The following is a 16,048-nucleotide window of genomic DNA, read 5'->3' on the forward strand; positions in this document are numbered from 1 at the left end:
ATTAAAGTGTCGCAATATTAAAGTACTTCTAAAAAATTAACTCGGCTTTTATATATATATATATATATATGTATATATATATGCCATGGGGTTCATATATATTATTCACTTATCTGCAGACATTGACGAATGTACGGATTCAAAACTCAATAATTGCGCGAAATTCTGTATCAACATAAAAGGCAATTATACATGTGCTTGTCCCAAGGGGTACCATGGGGACGGAAGAAAAGATGGTGAAGGTTGTGCTGCGGATCCCGTACAGCAAGCGAATAAGATTCCCATTGGTAAGTATACATATTCACCATTTTGAAAGCTTAACGATTGAGGCTGCCGAAAAACTGGCTTATAAAATTAATCTTGATCAATTGGTTGTGAAATATGTGCTAGTCAGTCAACGCGGGCCCTCGTTCGGTATAATTAATGTTAACAGGATTTCTGAATAAATTTTCATTTCTTTTTCCTTCATTGGAGTGTTTGTGTGTATTATACTTGCAGACATTGCTAGCTAGCTGTGTTAACTTAATTATGACATGCTCTTATATCATATTGATATAATACACCATAACTTCGCAAACAAAAATATAATATACCATCAATTAATGCAGAAAGTCGAACCTGATATAATTTTATTTTTATTTTTTTCTTTCTGAGCAATCAAAAAGTAGGTCAAATATCTAAATGATACAGCATCTTTTCCACCGAATTAGGATTTCTTTCCGGTAGAAGCTAAAACATTAGTAAATGGGCCAACTCTAATATTAATAAGAGCCCAGCTTAATATTTAGGCAAAAAATTGTGTATATATATATATATATATATATATATATATTTGAAGTCAAGAACCTCTTTTGCTGTAACCACCCAATCAAGAATCTCTTTGGGTTGCAAGAACCCTTGAAATTCTGATAGGTCAAGATTGAAGCCTGCTTCTCATGGAATAGTATGAGCTTGTGTCATAGAAAATTTCCTCTGCACTCCGCCCCCCGCAAAAGGATTGACAGGTTCACTTTCAACGTTAAACTCGCATTCCACCTCCGCGTACCACAGTCTTGGTTGACGATGACAACCGTTCAGACCACCCATGTTGGCAAAGTGATTGGTATGGACTACGTATTGGGTGCGCATCCACTCCCTCTTCTGTACTGCTATACCACCATATCTCTCTTCCATGTGCCGCAAACGAATTGCCGATTAATCCTTACATATTATTTCTATACACACATACACTTCATTCATGTCTGCAAAACGGTTGCCCCTCCCCATTCATGAAAAGTAACCTGGATCTGCTACCAATTGATGCAACACGATGCCATGGAATGCAAGCATAAACAACAAAAAAGAAACAATTCTTCTTAAAAACCTTGAGTCTATCAATGATCTAAGGAATTTTTCTCAAAATATAGAATCTATCTAATATTTGAGAATAAAATATAGAAGAAACTCAAACTCTGAGCTTTCTCATTAAAAAACTGACAAAATACATCCAAGCTACGTTCTAGAGGCTATAAGCATCTATTTATAGACCCCCAAACTCCTAAACCTAAAAGTAATAGAAATTAAGTCGGTTTAAAACTCTACATTGGCCGTTCGAACGGAACATACCTCCGTTCGGACAATCACCAAATAAACTGGAAATTAAATACGTAAAACCACAAGCTGTTCGAACGGAACATACTTCCGTTCAAACGGGCAGAACCTAAAACTAAAACCTAAGTATGAAAACTGAAACATAACCTAGGCGTTTGAACGACCTTCGAACGGGCAGCAAACGGACGTCTCAGGATTTACTATGGTGACTTCCGGGGAGTGTTCAATTCGGAAGGCAAGCAAACAAAGGCTTTCGTGACTGCTTCAACAATTCCCCTTTGCGAGCTTGTGACCTTGTCTTGTCACTCCTAGCTGGCACAATCTTTTGAAGATCATTTACCCTCACATCTGTCCTACTCCTCTATATGAAATTCTTAGCTTTCTGGTCTACATCACCCATCAAGGCTTATGAGGATGGTTGACCACTTCTTTTAGATGGTCAATCACTCCAAAAATCTTAAAGAGTGGTGTTGGCCGGTTGAAGAAGCCATTTCCTACAATTTTATTTTTCTAAAGAATGATTATGATTTTAAAAGTTGCAGGCAAATGATTCTAATCGAAACCTTTAAACCTTAATGCTTTTTTTCTTTTTCTTTTTTTTTCCCTTATGTTTAATTGTGTTCCTCCGTCAATGGCCCACCTTTCAGCATTACTTCTTTTGGAATCTATTAAAATTAAATACTATAATAGTCAAAATATATAAGCATACTTTTTGCCACAGGAAGTTTCTTGCATTTGGAGAACTCGTCTCTATGTTTTTATTCAACATTCTCAATCAAAACAATTACTATAACCTTTTATTGCAATGAATAATCTTTTTCTATTACATTGTTTTAAGCAGGCATTAGCAGTGTCCTTGGGCTATTGGTTCTACTTGTTGGTGGATGGTGGTCCTACAAAGTGATCAAAAAAAGGAGGATGATTAAACAGAAGAACAAGTTCTTCAAACGAAATGGTGGTTTATTGTTACAACAACAATTATCTTCTCATGAAGCAAATGTTGAGAACACCAAATTGTTTAATTCAAAAGATTTGGAGAAGGCTACTGACCGTTTTAATATAAATAGAATACTTGGGCAGGGAGGACAAGGCACTGTCTACAAAGGCATGTTAGCAGACGGAAGAATCGTTGCAGTGAAAAAGTCCAAGGTAATTGATGAAGGAAAACTCAAAGAATTCATTAATGAAGTTGTCATTCTTTCACAAATTAATCATAGGAATGTGGTTAAGTTAATTGGCTGTTGTTTGGAGACGGAAGTTCCTCTACTAGTTTACGAATACGTTCCTAATGGAACTCTTTCCCAATATGTCAATGGCCAAAATGAGGAGTTTCCACTAACTTGGGATATGCGCTTACGAATTGCAGCAGAAGTTGCTGGAGCGCTCTTCTACTTGCACTCAGTAGCTTCCATTCCCATTTACCATCGGGACATTAAGTCTACAAACATACTCTTAGATAATAAATACAGAGCTAAAGTAGCTGACTTCGGAACTTCAAGATCCATCACCATTGATCAAACTCACTTAACCACACTAGTACATGGCACTTTTGGATATTTGGACCCTGAGTATTTTCAGTCAAGTCAGTTTACAGAAAAAAGTGATGTTTATAGTTTCGGTGTTGTCCTTGCTGAGCTGTTAACTGGCGAAAAAGTTATATCTTCAACAAGGACACAAGAATCCAAAAGTTTGGCAGCATATTTCATTCAATCGGTGGAGGAGAACAATTTGTTTGATATTATTGATAGTCGAGTTTTGAAGGAAGGTAAGAAAGATGAAATCATTGTGGTCACGAACCTTGTGATAAGGTGCCTGGACTTAAACAGGAAGAAACGACCTACAATGAGAGAAGTTGCAATGGAGTTGGAGGGAGTTCGAATGTTGCAAAACACTCCTAAGCTTCAGCAAAATTATGAAGAGTATGAATATGTCGAAGAAGGTATGTACAAGCCATGGGATGCTTCTACCTCGTCAACAATGTCAGCTTTATCTATAGACACCCAACCATTAGTATCTTTTCAAACAGTGTGAATTATTTTTTTTTTTAATGTCATGTTGTTGGCTAGATAATTTGTAGTTTACTTGTATTGTACTGGTAATTTCAAGAATCATATATAAGAACATGGATTAACCATATACAATTGTCTTATGATAGTATAAGATGGGCAGAGTATATATAGTTATTGTTACAACTCCACCAATGGTCCTCGGTATCGTTACAATTGCTCGGATGGTTTTTTTTTTTTTTTGTGATTAAATATCTGGAAATTTATTGCTAATAAAAGTACTGTTGGGTATGATAGCATGGGAGACCATACACTATATATTGGGCTTTGATGGGAGATGATCGGAGCTGATCTTACCATGTCTTGACCAGATACCATGTTGTAATTCTATAATTTCTTGCTTCTTAATCCATCCCTTGTTTTCTCTCTCGTCTTTCTTTTGTTTCCTAGAACCTTCATCATCCTCAAATACTAGAGCGTGCATTCTTAAATTGCAATTAATATAGTTCTATCTTATTCTCATGTTCTGTTATTTGAAAAACATTTTACTTTACATTTGGAGTAAAAGTTTAAGAATAACTATATTCTTCACAATTATTTTATCACACTGCCTGTTGACATGACATAAGTTAGATGGCTATTTAAAAGAAATAAAATTTTCTACATTATTAATTAGCTCATGCTACATTATCGGTGTGTAGTGTGATAAAATTGGTGAAAAGTATAGCATTACTTAAAGTTTCAGTACCCAAAAAAATAAAAATAATAATAAGTCTCCCTAAAACCTTCAGAACCAAGGCCACCGAAGTCACAAAGGAGAGAATCAATGGCCGAATTATGAGAGGACGTGATGTTTATCATCAACATAAATAAGCATAAAAGTTTGAATCCCAAGATGTTGATAAATGAAAAAGACTTGAATCTGGATTAGAAGCAACAAAATCAAGCAATAACCGAGAGTTAAGCCTTGAGAACCAGACCCATGGGCCCAGTCTAAGACCATAGATGGCCTTATCCAGTTAAACGTGTCGAGGAAAACTTGGATTAGCAAAGTCAGGTTGTTGATCTCTTTTTGGGTGACAAATCTGGCCGTTACCCATTTATGTGGGTCAGCGATCGTGGGTTTGGTTGTGATCCATGGTCACGGCATGACCCACTTCTGTGGGTTAGCAAATTCATTGTCGTGGATTTGGTTGTGACAATGACAAACAAGCGGGTCACCTTTTCTTTTCTTTTTCATTTGTAGGAGCACTCACAATGACTAAGGGTTTGTTTGAAATTGCTATTTTAAAATTTGTGTTTTTGAAATTATTACTTTTTTAAAATCGTAAAAACATTTGGTAAAAACATATTAAAAAATACATTTTTATCAAATATTTGTTATGCAAAATTGTGATTTTGGTTTGAATTTGTACTTTTTCAAATAAGCACCCCTTAGTTTGCATATAGAAATTGCATATTTTTTTTCTTATTTTAAATTAAGTGTTTTTTAAATCGCAATGCCAAACGCCTTACGTTTTGCGATGTCTTTTAAAAACGTAGATTATTCTTACGAAATCGTAATCCGAAACGCACTCTTAGTCATTTCTTACTTTTATCTAAAATAGGTAAGTAAAATACTACAAAACCATTTACATCAGATTATGCATCTCAAATGCAAAATACATTTTTTTTGCATTTGTGAATGGTCACTGCTACATGTAGCCAACACGGTTCACATATCTATTTCATTAATATATTTTTTTATCTCTCCACATCTCTCTTTTTCCAAAAGTTGAAAAATATGATCTTTAAGAAAGAATGCAATCCTTAAAAAAAAAAAAAAAAAAAAAAAAAATGATAAAAAGATAATCGGATGTATGGTATCTTTTAAAACTCATTAGTTAAACTAGATAAAGTGAGTTTTAATTAGTCATTTTGCATAAAAATATACATAAACTAATGTGAACGCTTGTAAGGATAAATTAAAAAATTTATAAATTTTTCAAGAGCATTATAAAGGTTATTTTATTCTTTTTAACCTCAAATTCTAATGGGAATGTGATATTGCAAAAATTTGAAAGTTTGATATACTAAATTGAAAGTTTTTGAACTTTGATATGTAATTGCAAATGTTAAGAAAATTCAACCCTATTCAAGAGGATTAAGTGATTTTTTTTATTATTATTATTAATGGCATTTTTGTTATTAAGAGGGGGACATTGATAATTCTTTAATAGTTTGATTAAGTGAATTTTTTTTTTTTATTATTAATGGCATTTTTGTTATTAAGAGGGGGACATTGATAATTCTTTAATAATTTGGAAGGACGAGAGAAGTAGGTGCAATTTTTCCACAACAAGAAGATTCTAAAAGGATGATGTACTAAGACTAGATTCCCCGATTACTAGTAAGATTCCCAAGGGATGACTCAATGACTGACTTAGATTAGTCAATCCCATTCTTGGGGAATAGATGTCCTACACGTCTCTTATTATGGTACTGACTAAGTTACACGTGATGACATTGACGGATAAATTGACATGCAAGTTGTTGGAGCTGTCTATCGAGTATGCTATTGAAGTTTGATTATAATGTGAATCATCGATTTTCATGAGCTCTTAGCTATTGTGGTTCACTTTGCTACTCCCTAATGAATGATATATTAGTTAATTCTATGCCTTTTACAAACATTATTATACGTTAATTCATCCAATAGTAGTTCTGTTATATATTGTGGTTAATTATATGCCTTTTAATTTAACTACTTTTTAAGTTATTTTTAGATCAGAACCCATGCATGTGTTGCAAGAAGACTTGACTTTTTCTTTTTCTTTTTTTCTTTTCTGAGATATAACTTGGAAAAAGGAAGGGCTTTCAGGAAGACTTGACTATTCTCCAAGAAGACTTGATTATTCTCCAAACTGCATGTGTTGTGGAATCACCAAATTAAAGTTTCTCCTAACTTGACGCCATTAATTATGACACTGGGGTACTTGGTCAGAAATAATTTTTGGTGAACATATATTACAGGATGTTGCAAAAAGAATTAATTAGTCATGTGTGAACCCAAAAAAGAAAGAAAGAGAAAAAGAATAGTTAAGAGTTTTTAGGCAAAGTGTCAAAAGATGGTGGCTGTGACAGCTAATTTAGCTGGTTTGACCACGTTTTATTTAATTTTTGGAGTTTTTTGCTTTTTAGCATAAAGTCAAAAATACTAATATTCGTCTCAAAAACCATATAAAAGTTTTTACATACGAACCTATATTAATTTTTCCGGTGCAGTTTGCTGCAGGGCGCGATGCCAAGTTAATTATGAAGGAGGATTTTTTTTTTTTTTTTTTTGAAAAAAAAAAAGCAATTCGGATTTTTTATTTACCGTTTAGCAGCCACCATTTCTTTTTGGAATGGAGAGAATGAAGTCTCCAGCTAGGCCGTCCCATGCATGGCCAAGTATGCCATTTGTGTTACAGCACATCACATCACAACAATTTTTTCGTTAATTTTTCATGGTTTTAAAGCTCCATGTACATTAATGTTGAACTAGACGAGAATAAATCATATTTTAATGAACTTTGCAGTGTCTTTTGTTTGTTGGATTGTCTAAACATGTGGCATCTGACATCGCTTAGGTATGGAGATAAAGATGTGCTTATATTTATACTTACATCTTTTATGACAACAATGTATTTTAAAGCCATGATGGTTATGAATCCATCAAAACTCCACAGTTAGGTGCGCTTTTGCGAGAGTAATATAACGATAAGTAACCTCTTAAGAAGTCTGATTCAGGAAAGCAAAAAACGAATAATATTGTATATTATTAGAGTGGATGGCATGTTACAAACACATGATGTAGTAATTATTATGATGATGTGTTGCGGACATCATTTTAAGGCACAAACTTCTTTATGCCATTACAATACCCAGGAAAATGCCTCTTGTTATATGAAAGAGAATTATAAACCCACAAATCAAAGAAATTCATATATATATATATATATATAATAAAATAAACTTGCTTGATGTAACTTGGGCCTTGGGATGTGACATGCTGCCGTAGATAGGTGGCACGCGGGATCACGTGGGATTTTGGCAATAACTTCCATCGGCACGTGTAATATCAGAATAGCTTTGTTGTAGAATGTAGATTACGACTGATAGAATTTGTAATTAATATTTATTATTTAGTAAAAGATAATCTAATTAATTCCACACATGATCCATGTGTTAAACCATGAAGCAGAAAAACCAATGAAGTATTTTAATTAATATTGGATTTGCAACATGACAATTAAATGCAGCAAATTAATATTCCTAGATGACCTATCATCCATCTACTCGGTACTTTCTTCCTTAATAATTAATATATAAGAGATTTTGAATTGAAAATATTTTATGTGAAAGTGACTTAATTTATATATTCTTAGAAGCAAATATTTTTTATTTGTTTTTCATTTTCTTCATTTTTGCTTTGTTTTGTTTTGTTTTTTTTTTTTTTTTTTAGAGTGCCATCTGGGTTAGAAGTTGACTCGACAGTAATGATAACGGACTGGTCTACTTATAAGATAATGACCTTCTTTTTTGTGGATATGCCAAAAAAAAAAAAAAAATTACAATATTACATTTATAATTAACACATAAATGTCTTTTGTTGAAGTAGACTACTGTAGTCTGTGCACCTTCCCTATTCCACCACATATTGTAGTCAACATTCGAATCTTTCGCCAGGTTTGTTTTTGCAAGTCTTTTGCGATGTTAACATATCTCAACAAGAAAAGATCAAGAGATTTTAAATTAAAAATATTTCCTATTTTCACTCGAAATAATGACGTTCCCTTATGCGATTGATTACCTCACATTTTCAGGATTCAAGGAACGGTGAACCCAATTAATGGGCCCTGTTTATTCAACAAATCTTATCTCAAGAAAATTAAGCATAAAACTTTTGGTTTACAGTACATTCCTTTATATAAAACTTAAATCTCTCACCCTTTGAGGCATCACTCATATAACTCTTAACAACTGAAAAGGTGAGCTCCATAATTCTCTTGCAATCCCATAATGAAGAAACAGGTGATCAATAGACTAACCACTTTTCTTATACATACAACGCCAATCCACCACAATAACATGTCTCTTTTGTAAATTATTTAAAGTTAAGATTTTCTCTAAAGTTGTCATCCACATAAAGAATGCCACTCTTGAGGAAGCCTTAACTTTCCAAATACTCTTTCAAGAAAACAGGGAATTCACTGGAGTAGATAACACATGATAGTGACTTCACTTCAAAGTTCCTTGTGTTGAAGTGAACAAAATATCATTAAAATCACAAAATGGATTGCACAACGGAGAAGTAGATGATCCATAGACTCCTCACTCCTCTTAGATATACAATACCTGTCAACCACATTCTGCTTGTATCATTCTTTCTGTAGTGGTCATTACCTTTAATGGTTAGTATAACAATTCTTTTTTTAAGGTTGGTCTTTAAGGGTTTCTAGTCCATTTTTCTTTCTCTTTTCACTTGTTTCTTTCTGGTGCACAGTTGAGAAAGCTTAGTTGAGACTCTGTTCCCTTATGTATCTTGCTTCTATTATTTTATTGTGTTCTGGATCCTAAATCTTACCTTAGTCTTAAAGGGAATTGTGTGGTTTGAACTATTCTGAAGAGCCTAATCGTGCCTATCTTCCCAACACTTCATACTGGTGTATCAAATTTTGAAAAGTTTGAAAAACATTTATGAATTGCGCACTTTATAGATATCTTCTCCACCTTTTGTTTGTGTGCATCTCTGTGTGTTTAGTAACTATCAAATTGTATTAAACTAATCTATTTAGTTAGTTTTACAGTTTAAGAAGATGGTTAGCTGGCAGCTGGTTTGTTATTCTTCATGCACGTGTCACATGTAATAAATTTAGTTAGATTAGTTTCTGATCAGTTAGCTTGATAATCTAGTATAAAAACAAAGCATTGCTCAATGTAATCATTATTGAGAAATGTATGAGAATCAGTTCTTCTCTTTCATTTTGTTTTCCTGTTATGGTATCAGAGCCATAAGAGTTCCCTGCCTTCCCCTGTTTTTTTCATTCTTCCGCCATTAAAACTTCCTTCAAAGCTTCCTTCAAAGCTTTTCCTGTTTACATCCTTTCCAATTTTTTTTTTTTTTCTCATACAATTTCCTGCAATGGCCATTGATCTTTTGGTTTCTGCATCCACTCATGAGAATTCTGTAGAAAGCCCATACTTTCTTCACCATGCAGACAGTCCTAGAACTGTTCTCGTTTCTCAACAATTGACTGGTGACAACTTTGTCACATGGAAGCGATCAATGGATATGGCGCTGGTGGCCAAGAACAAGTTTGGTTTTGTGGATGGAAGTCTTCCCAAACCACCTGTAGGTAATCCTAACCTGCATTCTTGGGTGTGCTGTAATAATATGGTTTTATCCTGGTTATTAAATTCTATTTCCCAAGAGATTGTAAACAGTGTTTTGTTTCTCAACACGGCATCTGCTGTATGGAGTGATCTGACTGAGAGGTTTAGCCACAGCAATGGACCATGAGTGTTTGAATTGAAGAGATCATTGTCTTCTCTCCAGCAAGGTACAAACTCTGTAAGTACCTATTTTACTCAGCTTAAGAGTTTGTGGGATGAACTCTCTAGCTTTCGTCCCCTTCTTACATGTACTTGTGGTGGTTTGAAAGTTATTATTGATTTTCATTCTCAAGAATATATTTTCCAGTCCCTCATGGGACTAAATGACTCATTTTCAAGTGTTCGAGGTCAAATCCTTCTAATTGATCCTCTTCCATCCATTAATAAAATTTTTGCTATGGTTCTTCAAGAAGAAAGACAATGTTTGGTTGCTTTCTCTCATAACATTCCTTTGTATTCTGAGCCTACTGCCTTGATTTCCAAATCCATTCCAAAACCTCCAACTCGTTTCTCTAAGCCATATAACCGCAGGGAACGTCCCACTTGTACTCATTGTGGTTTCTCTGGCCATACAATTAACAAGTGTTACAAGTTACATGGATATCCACCGGGTTACAAACCAAGAAGCAGAATTACTTACTCTGCTAATCAAGTTCAAGAAACATCTCAAGCAAAACCTATACTACATATTACTCCAGATCAGTGTCGTTAGTTGCTTGATCTGATCAAACCACAAGAGAATCTGAATCATGATGTGAGTTATGCCAATCAAGTAAGTCCTGCTTCATCTTCTCAAGATCATTTGTTTTCAAACATGGTAGGTAATCTTTCATCTTCATATTGTAGTTCTTTGAACCAACAATATTCTGTTTTTTCACCTTTGCATTCACAAATGCATGTTCAAACTTCTATTTGGATTATAGACACGGGGGCTACAGATCATATGGTTAGTTCTATATCATTTTTTACTTCCATTACTGCAAAAGTGTCTAGAAATGTTAAGTTGCCTAAGGGTCAGTTTGTTGAAGTCACTCACATTGGGACTGTCAAAATTTCTGACTCCTTCATACTCACAAATGTTCTGTGTGTTCCATCTTTTTCTTTTAATCTCATCTCTATTAGTAAACTTCTTCACAATGTTCATTGCTGCATTATTTTTCTTTCTGGGCATTGTTTCATACAGAACTTACTCACTTGGAGGATGATTGGTTTGGGTGAAGAAAATAGTGGCTTGTTTCATCTATTGCTGCCTAAATCAAGGAGACATTCATCTGCTGTTCAGACTTCCATTCCACCTAGAGCTAATGTTTCTGCTTTAAGTCCTTTTAAAAATTCAGTTTCTGATGTTTGGCATTTTAGGTTAGGCCACATTTCCAATTCTAGAATAAAACTTTTACATGATTCTATCCCTACCATATCATGTAATCCTTCTACCATTTGTACTGTTTGTCCATTAGCTAAGCAACGTAGGCTTTCATTTCCTATTAGTAACTCAAGTTCATGTTCTATTTTTGAATTGGTCCACTGTGATTTATGGGGACCTTTTGCTGTTTCATCAATAAATGGAAGTCACTATTTTCTTACAATAGTTGATGATTTTTCTAGATACACATGGGTTTACTTACTTCATTCTAAATCCCAAACCAGTAATATCATTCAAACCTTTTACAGCTTAGTTCTTACTCAATTCAAGGTCAAAATAAAAACAATTCAATCTGATAATGGCACTGAGTTTTCTATGCATGATTTCTTTAATTCTCATGGAATAATGCATCAACTTAGCTGTGTTGAAACTCCACAACAAAACTCTGTTGTGGAACGTAAACATCAGCATTTGTTGAATGTGGCTTGAGCATTGCGTTTTCAAGCTCATTTACCTATCAAATTTTGGGGTGACTGTGTTTTAACAGCCACTCACATTATCAACAGAATTCCTACTCCAAATCGTTCTAATAAGTCTCCTTATGAGCTTTTGTTTTCCAAAGTTCCATCATATGATCATCTTAGGGTGTTTGGTTGTTTGTGTTTTGTTTATACTCTTCATCGAAATAGAAATAAATTTGATGCTAAGGCCAAGCCTTATGTTTTCTTAGGATATCCTATGGCATTAAGGGATATAAACTCTATGATCTTACTTCCAAAACTCAGGTTGTATCTCGAGATGTTCATTTTCATGAATCTGTTTTTCCTTTTGCTTATCCTCATCACTTCAATTCTGATGGTTGATTTGTGATTCCACATTCCTTGTCTGATGTTCCAACTCCCACTAGTTCAGTTCTTGTTTCTGTATCAGACAATCTCCCTAGAGCTTCCATTTCCCCCTCCATTTCTCCTATAGTTGCTTCTTTACCTGACTCAATCGTTTCTTTACCTGAGTTGTAGCGCTCCAGAATTTTCAAAGCTATTTAAATAGATAATTTTGATAATGATGTTATTTTAATATCCATTGTAGCCAAGGATTTTAATTCTTGAAAAATTTATGGTATTACAGAGAGTGGTAATTAGAGTATGGTAATTGGTAAAATAAAATGATAATAAATGGTAGGAAGAATTGTTTGGATAGGTAGAATAGTAAAGATAGAATAGTCAATGGTAGGTATAAGAAGGGTAGACTTTTAAATAAGAAGGTAAAATAGTCAATGGTAGGTATAAGGAGGGTAGAATTTTGAACAAGAAGGTAGAATAGTCAATGGTAGGTATACTAATGGGTAGGTGGAATAGTAAAATGGGGGTATAATTGTAAATTGAAGGTAGAATAGTATTTGATTTTCTCCTATAAATAGAACTCTTCTCCTTCACAATTTCACTACTCCTATCCCATCTCTTGCACATATTCTTCATTCTTCCGCTTTTTACTCGGTCTTTCTTCTTTCTAAGAGTGTTTACTCAGAACAGAGAGAGAAAAGGCGAGACAAAGCGCTACAAGAAAGAAAGAACACAAGAGATAGTGGACTTTAGAAATTAGATTCAAAAGATATACTAGTGGTGTTAGTCAGATTGGAGCAACTAGATTCCTTCAGACCACTTTTAGCTTCAGTCTAAAAGTAAGTAAATTCACTACCCCTTCTAAAATTACTTCATGTCATGCTATTTATTCATTATTGTATCAAACTGTAAATGATTATTTTATTTACCTGTCATGAAGATATGTTGCATGCATGAAGGATTTCTAAAATAATTATTTAGAAAGTTTCTACTTCTTTAAACGCTTTTTAAGTACAACAAGTTTATATTTGGAAAAGTTTCCATTTTGAGAAAAGAAAGTTAAGAAATGATGATTATAAAGAATGATGATAAACCCTCCTACATGTTGCCCTAAGATGCATCAAAAGAAGTACAAAGAAAAGTATAAGAGATGAGATAAATGTTTATGAAATGAGGGCACATGTATGGAGGAGAGTATTTTTGGCCCCAAGATAAGTAAGAATGAGAAGAGTTCGGTACCGATACTCGGATGGAGGCGAAACCACTGAAGGAGGCTATGCCAGAAGGTGGTATTCCATCAACCAGACCGTTGAGTGCACCAAGAAAGAGTTAATTGACGGTCGGGCATGGCTGAGGCCTCAGTTCAGTGCCATGGTCACAGGACTCGCAACCCTCATACACAGGGATAACAGTGTAAATGGGCCCTAATATGATAAAATGATAATATAATTTCAATGATGATATATTATGACGATTTACAATGATGATTTACAATGATGATTTATAATGATGCATTATGATGATGATTTATAAAGACGATTTTCGACAATGATCTATTACTGGATGTAATAGTATGTATATGCTACGGGATATACAACCGTACATACATATATTATTATGGCTAGAAGTATATTTATTTGCGAAAACGATTTTCAAAACTGAGAACAAAGAGTAAAACTATTTATGGTTATGGATGTTACTTGCTGGGCCCCCTTTGGACTCATTCAGTTTTATTTCTTGTTTTCAGGTAGAAAAGACGCTGGAATAGGAGGCCGGAATGGGGATGGGAATAATTATTAATTTTCAAAGTCTTTTCATATCAGTTATTGTAATAATATGATATTCCGCAGCTAAAATTTAATGTTTTCTAATTTCGCTTGTAATAAAATCTCTTGAACAATGTTTTATACATTTATCGTATCCTTTAAAATCAAATACTCTGATAGACCTTATAGATCTTTGCAAGGACTTTTGTTGTAAAAGAAGAAAAGTGGCAAACTCAGTCTTAACGGGCTGGGGATGTTACATGAGTCATCCATCGTTTCAGTTCCTACTTGTATTCCTCCCAGAAAGTCTACTCAGCAGAAATGTAAACCTGGATATTTGCAGCAGTATCATTGTAACTTAGCTACTTAATCTTTCATTTCAATTGATCCTAAAAGTCATAATTCTGATTCAGGTATTCCCTTTCCACTTAATTCTTTCCTTGATTACAATATGCTTTCTGATTCTTACAAACACTTTAGTTTGGCTGTCTCATCCCAAGTTGAACCTCAATTTTTTCATCAAGCTGTATCCTCCCCTCAATGGCGTGAGGCCATGGCAACTGAAATCAATGCCCTTGAAGCAAATGATACTTGGGAAATTACTGATCTGCCTCCTGATAAGCACCCTATAGGCTGCAAGTGGGTCTATAAAATCACATATAAAGCCAATGGGGAAATTGAGAGGTATAAAGCTCGTTTGGTTGCAAAAGGGTACACTAAAAGAGAGGGTCTTGATTATAGTGATACATTTTCCTCAGTTGCAAAATTAACCACAGTGAGAAGACGCATTTCTGCATGGATCTCTTGATGAGGAGATTTTTATGAAGTTACCTCCTGGTTTTGGATTGAAGGATTTATCTAAAGTTTGCAAGCTTAAGAAATCACGTTATGGTCTTAAACAAGCCTCTAGGCAGTGGTTTTCCAAATTTTCTTCTACCCTTATACAGCATGGTTTTACTCAATCTATGTCTGACTATTCTCTTTTTACTCAAGTAAAGAAAACCTCTTTTATTATTCTACTTGTATATGTAGATGATATTGTCATAGCAAGTAATGACAGCCTAGCTATAGAAGAGCTTACTAAATTTCTCAATTCTGTTTTTAGTTTAAAAGACCTTGGAGAATTGAAGTTTTTCTTAGGGCTTGAAATTGCAAGAAGTGCAAAGGGCATTTCCTTATCACAGAGGAAATATGCCTTAAAAGTCTTAGATGATTGTGGAATGCTTGCATGCAAACCCTCTTCTGTTCCTATGAAAGCTAATTTCAAGTTGTCTAGAGAAGAAGGTGAATTGATTTCTGATCCTACCTCTTACAAAAGGCTTGTGGGAAAGCTGGTTTATCTTACAATCACAAGGCCAGATTTATCATATTCTGTACAGTTGTTAAGTCAGTTCATGGATTCTCCCCGTAAGCCTCATCTTGATGCTGCACACAAGGTCCTTAGGTACATTAAATCCTCTCCTGGACAGGGCATTTTCTTCTCAGCTTCTTCAGAATTACATTTGAAGGCATTTTGTGATTCTGATTGGGCCGGATGTCCTGATAGTCGCAGATCAGTCACAGGGTTTTGTATTTTTCTAGGATATTCCCTAATCTCTTGGAAATCCAAGAAGCAACACACGGTATCAAGATCCTCTGCTGAGGCAGGGTACCGATCCATGGCTGCTGTCACTTGTGAGCTTACTTGGTTACATGCTTTACTGAAAGATTTACAGCTTCAGCATCCTCAACCAGCTTTGGTTTTTTGTGATAGTCAAGCAGTTATTCACATTGCTGCAAATCCTGTCTTTCATGAACGCACCAAGCACATCAAAATCGATTGTCACATTGTGAGAGAGAAAATTGCTACTGGTTTGATTCGAACATTACATGTACAGTCCAAGCATCAACTTGCTGACCTATTTACCAAGCCTTTATCTCTCACAGATTTTCATTTTCTGTTGTCCAAGTTGAATGTCATCAATATTTTCCATACTGATGTCCAAGTTGATGAACATTCCACTTGAGGGGGCGTATCAAACTGTATTAAACTAATCTATTTAGTTAGTTTTACAGTTTAGGAAG

General features: G+C 34.5%; 1 pseudogene across 1 annotated transcript; it reads left to right on the forward strand.

The window, feature by feature from the left end:
* The first annotated feature begins 123 nt into the window (after positions 1-123).
* Positions 124-3,710, forward strand: LOC132184211 (wall-associated receptor kinase-like 1 pseudogene; annotated as a pseudogene). The gene is made up of 2 exons (XR_015912807.1): positions 124-287; positions 2,432-3,710. The product of XR_015912807.1 is annotated as a wall-associated receptor kinase-like 1 pseudogene (transcript).
* Positions 3,711-16,048: the final 12,338 nt, after the last annotated feature.

Source organism: Corylus avellana, chromosome 7, assembly GCF_965113065.1.
Source record: "Corylus avellana chromosome 7, dhCorAvel1.hap1.2, whole genome shotgun sequence".
Classification (NCBI taxonomy): domain Eukaryota; kingdom Viridiplantae; phylum Streptophyta; class Magnoliopsida; order Fagales; family Betulaceae; genus Corylus; species Corylus avellana.